The following is a 6000-nucleotide window of genomic DNA, read 5'->3' on the forward strand; positions in this document are numbered from 1 at the left end:
CAACTAGGGCACTCTGCAGACAGTGAGAGGACTCCTCTCTCCTTCTCTGTTCTGGTCTGGCAGCTTCGTGGCGCTGCTCACTCTCAAGACACTCCCCTTTGTTGCCATGACTGCGAGGCTGGGGGCGGGGGGAGGGCGGCAGCACTGTGGAAGACTGGCTGACACACACACAGCCACGCTCACGCTGACCGACTGTAAGTAACAGCCGCAGGCTGAAAAATACAGGGGTGCAGGCGCAGCTGCAGGACCGGGTCGGGATCCCTGCTTCTCACCGGTCCTGCGAACCGCCTGTAATTTTAACAAACGGTTCGGCAGAACCGGAGAGAACCGGCTGGATCCCATGCCTGTGTATATGTGCATGCAATAATGTGCATACATGATATTATCAGACCATTATACACACATTGTTGTACATGTACTATACATGTCTGTACTCATACCTCCCAACCGTCCTGGTTCTGGCAGGACAGTCACAGATTTCGGTCACAGTCAGGGTTGTAACTCTTTCCTCAGCACGCAGATACAGGTGAAGCAGGGAGTCAGGTAGAAGAGTGCACGGATGAGGGGGTATATGCTTTGTTTTTCGTGGGGTGAGGCTAGGGTACTTTGGCTTTTTTTTTTTTATAAAGCTAAGGGGGTCACTCAGGAGGAATCACAACTGTAAGGGGAGTGTAGTGACCAGGTTTGGGGTGGCCCCAAAGTTAGAGGTGTGGCTTTGTGTAAAAATTGCAGCGCACCACTAGAGATATCCCTAACTATTCGCCGGCGAACATCGCTTGTTCACGTTCGCAGCAGCGGGCGAACATATGCAGCGTTCGGTTCGCCCCCTATTTGTCATCATTTAGCAAACTTTGACCCTGTACATCACAGTCAGCAGACACATTCCAGCCAATCAGCAGCATACCCTCCCTCCCAGACCCTCCCACCTCCTAGCAAAAAGCAAGGACAGCATCCATCTTAGATTCATTCGGAAGCTGCAGTCTTAGTGAGAGGAGGGACAGTGCAGCTGCTGCTGATTTAATAGGGAAATCGATAGCTAGGCCAGTGTATTCAGTGTCCATTACAGTCCTGAAAGACTCATCTGATCTCTGCTGTAAGGACAGTACCCCAAAAAGCCCTTTTTAGGGCTAGTACATCAGTCTGCTTTTTTTTCTTTTTTCTCTGCAATCTAATTGCAGTTGCCTGCCTGCCAGCGTGTGTGTCAGGCCCACAGTGTATACTGTGCCCACTTGCCCAGTTCCACCACTCATATCTGGTGTCACAGTAGCTTGCATTAAAAAAAAATTAAAACTTTTTTGACTGTAATATAATTGCAGTTAGTTGCCTGCAAGCGTGTGTGTCAGGCCTACAGCGTCAGCAGTGTACTGTGCCAACTACTGCCAGAGCACAGTGCCACTCATATCTTGTGTCATAGTAGATTACATAAAAAATAAAAATACATTTTGACTGTAATATAATTGCAGTTAGTTGCCTGCAAGCGTGTGTGTCAGGCCTACAGCGTGTACTGTACCAACTACTGCCAGTAAACAGTGCCACCACTCATATCTGGTGTCACAGTAGCTTGCACGCATAGTACAACTAATCTAAAAAAAATGACAGGCAGAGGCAAGCCACCCCGCAGGGGCCATCGTGGTCGTGGTGCTGTGATTTCCTTTGGCCCTAGAATAGTGCCCAGTGTTCAGAGGCCACATACCCTGAACTCGAAAAGTTCTGAGGACATAGTTGACTGGCTAACACAGGGCACCCAATCTTCTACAGCTTCCACTCTGAAACTAACGCACCATCCTCCTCCAGCTCAGCTTCGGGCACCTTGCAAGTTACCAATCGCCTGCCTGCCGCCACCACCAACACTAGCACCACAGCTGCTTCACTTGATCTGTCAGAGGAGTTATTTACACATCAGTTAGAAGAAATTAGTGATGTGCAACCATTATTGCCAGAGGATGTAGATAACAGGAATATGTCTCAGTCAGGCAGCATTACACACATGGACGTACGGTGTGATGATGATGAAGTTGTACCCGCTGCTGCTTACTTTGCCGAGTTGTCCGATACAAGTGAAGCTGTTGATGAAGGCGATGTGTCCGTGGATGTCACGTGGGTGCCCGCTCGAAGAGAAGAAGAACAGGGGGAAAGTTCAGATGGGGAGACAGAGAGGAGGAGGAGACGAGTTGGAAGCAGGGGGAGGTCGTCGCAAGGAGCTAGTGGCACAGTCAGACAACATGTATCGGCACCCGGGGTCAGCCGGACAGCACGCCAATAAACGCATGCTGTTGCCACCACCAGAATGGCGTCACTGCAGAACTCAACAGTGTGGCATTTTTTTGTGTGTCTGCCTCTGATAACAGCGATGCCATTTGCAACCTGTGCCAAAAGATACTGAGTCGTGGGAAATCCAACACCCACCTAGGTACAACTGCTTTGTGAAGGCACATGATCTCACATCACAAACGCCTATTGGATCAACACGTGATGACGAGTACAAGCAGCACACAAACTCAAAGTCACCATCCTCCTCCTGGTCCAGCATCTTCAGCCACGTCAACCACTGCTGTCCTCCTTGCCCCCTCTCAACCACCCGCCACTCCGCCTCTCACCTTCAGCAATTCCTGCTCATCTGCCCACAGTCAGGTGTCTGTCAAGGAAATGTTTGAGCGTAAGAAGCCAATGTCCCAGAGTCACCCCCTTGCCCGGCGTCTGACAGCTAGCTTGTCGGATCTCTTAGCCCGCCAGCTTTTACCATACCAGCTGGTGGAGTCTGAGGCCTTCAAAAAATTTGTAGCTATTGGGACACCGCAGTGGAAGGTACCCGGACGAAATTTCTTTTCACAAAAGGCAATCCCCAACCTTTACTCTATCATGGAAAAGGAAGTCATGGCATGTCTGGCACACAGTGTTGGGGCAAGGGTCCATCTGACCACTGATACCTGGTCTGCAAAGCACGGTCAGGGCAGGTATATCACGTACACTGCGCATTGGGTAAACCTGCTGAACGGCTGCCAAGCATGGAATGGAGTTGGTGACACCGCCACGACTTGCAGGCAGGCCTGCTGCCACCTCCTCTACTCCTCCTACTCCATCCTCTTCTCTAACCTCCTCTGCTGAGTCCTCTTCTGCTGCTGTGTCTTGCTCCACATCAATTGCACTCCCCCAGCTCCCCAGGGGCTATTCCACCTCCCGGATACGACAGTGTCATGCCGTCTTGGGGTTGACTTGCCTGAAAGCAGAGAGTCACACCAGACCAGCACTCCTGTCCGCCCTGAACGCACAGGTGGATTAGTGGCTGACTCCGCACCAACTGGAGATCAGCAAAGTGGTGTGTGACAATGGAAGCAATTTGTTGGCGGCATTGAATTTGGGCAAGTTGACACATGTGCCGTGCATGGCACGTGTTGAATCTGATCGTACAACGCTTTGTGCATAAGTACCCAGGACACAGGCCGGAAGAGGCCGGAAGAGGCCTGCATCGCCGACATAGAGGTTAGTATTAGTGTTTTTTTTTTTTTTTTTATATGTACAATAGTTTTACAGGCACATTAGGGGGGCTCTTGTTACTGGCACATTAGGGGGCTCTAAGCTCTTGTTACTGGGCTGGCACATTATGGGGGGCTCTTAATGGCCCATGGGGGGGCTCTTGTTACTGGCACATGATGGGGGGCTCTTACTGGCACATGGGGGCTCTTTTTACTGGCACATGATGGGTGGGCTCTTGTTACTGGCACATGATGGGGGGCTCTTGTTACTGGCACATGATGGGGGGCTTATTTCTGGCACATGATGGGGGGGCTCTTGTTACTAGCACATGATGAGGGGGCTCTTACTGGCACATGGGGTGCTCTTGTTACTGGCACATGATGTGGGGGCTCTTACTGGAACACGGGGGCTCTTGTTACTGGCACATGGGGGTTCTAGTTCTGGCACATGATGGGAGGCACTTATTACTGGCACGTTATTGGTGGGCACTATAGGGGCATCTACTGAGGCCACAAAGAAGGGGTATTTTATATGGGGGGCTCTGCACAGTAGCATTTTATACTGGGACACATTATGGTGGGTACTGTGGGGAAGGGGGCAGAGGAGTACTATAGGGTCATTTACAGGGGGGCACTAAGAAGGGGTATTTTATACTTGCAAATTATGGGGGACACCGAGGGCATCTACAAGGGCACTATATATGGGGCATTTTATACTGGTACATTATGGGGGCACTAGGAGGAAGGGGGAGAGGAGCACTATGGGGGCATTTACTGGGGGCACTATATAGGGGTATTTTGTACTGGCACATTATGGGGGCACTATGGGGACATTAGCTCAACTGGGGGCAATACAAGGGGGTGTTTTTTGCACTGTCACATTATAAGGAGAATTATTTCTATGGGGGGGGGTGCAATATGGTGAGCTTTATTACTCCCCCATGGTATCCCCCTAGTAGCAGCACCAGCCCCCCAGCCAAAGTGTTGAAGTGGTGTCCGAGATCCCTAAGAGCCAAGCCAAGTAATTGTAAGTTTTCATGTGAAATACGTTTATTTTATACACATATAGCATACACTGTGCCACACAATATACAGTATACCGTTACACTGTGTAGTCTGTTCTATAAGCACCATTGTCTTGTGGCGGCGCACAGAAAATAATCTGGAAGTGCCCCTCCCGAGACCAGGCTCTGGATCTGCCACTGGTCTGGACCGCTCACAGGACTGTACATTTCTTCTAAACTATAATCCATATCCTCTGACCTGCAGAAATCAGTGTTTGCTCGGTAACAACTAACAGGCAGTGCCTGTAGGCTGTAGCCTGGCCCTGTTACTGAAGCTAGCTGAGTGGTGTAAGGTTAAGGTACTAGTAGAGATGAGCGGCCGCTGAATCCTGATTTAAAGTTAAAGTTACTGCAGGATATGGATTACAGTTTAGAAATGTCAAATGTACACTCCTGTGAGCGGTGGGGAGGGGGAATCTGTGGATGACACTGTTATAGGGAGGGGGATCTGTGGATGACACTGTCATGGGGTGGATCTGCAGATTACACATATAGCATAAGATGCTATATATGGTATGTGTCATCCATAGATCCCCCTCCATAGCAGTGTCATCCACAGATCCCCCTCCCTATAACAGTGTCATCCACAGGCAACTAGGACATGTTGAAATCTGAGTGATTGTGGTTTAAAAAAATAAATAAAAACAGACAGCAGGACTTTTCTTCCCTGTTGCGGTTTTTGGTATCGGGTAAAGTATCGCAGCATTTCTAAGCATACTTGTGTAAATGTATCGTTGTTATAGCTGCCCCCCCCCCCCCTACTTTTGTCCTGGCCTCCAGTGTGCCCCCTCAAAATTTGAAAGCTAGAGCCGTCACTGCATAGGAGCAGCGACGCTCCTGCTCATATGGCTATGTCAACAGAAAAAAGTTATGGCTTTTGAAATGCAAAGAGGAAACAAAATAAAATACTGCAATCCGAAGTCCAAAATAGGCCGCATTCTTAGGCCCTTTTCACACGGGCGTCAGTTTTGCCCGGATAAGAGGCAGGTGCGTTGCGGGAAAATGCGCGATTTTTCCACGCGAGTGCAAAACATTGTCATGCGTTTTGCACTCGCGTGAGAAAAATCGTGCATGTTTGGTACCCAAACCCGAACTTCTTCACAGAAGTTCGGGCTTGGGATTGATGTTCTGAAGATTGTATTATTTTCCCTTATAACATGGTTATAAGGGAAAATAATAGCATTCTGAATACAGAATGCATAGTATAATGGGGCTGGAGGGGTTAAAAATAAATAAAAAAAAGTTAACTCACCTTCTCCTCTTGATCGCGTAGTTCCCGGTCTCTTTACTTCTTGATGAGCTGTGGGCTAAATGACCTGTAGTGATGTCAGATCACATGCTCCAATCACATGGTCCATCACCGTGGTGATGGAGCATGTGATCTGACGTCACCACAGGTCCTTTAGCCCACAGCTTGCGGATGCTATGCGATTTTCACGCACCCCATTCACTTCTATGGGGCC

The sequence above is a fragment of the Bufo gargarizans genome, chromosome 6 (genome assembly GCF_014858855.1).
Source record: "Bufo gargarizans isolate SCDJY-AF-19 chromosome 6, ASM1485885v1, whole genome shotgun sequence".
Lineage (NCBI taxonomy): Eukaryota > Metazoa > Chordata > Amphibia > Anura > Bufonidae > Bufo > Bufo gargarizans.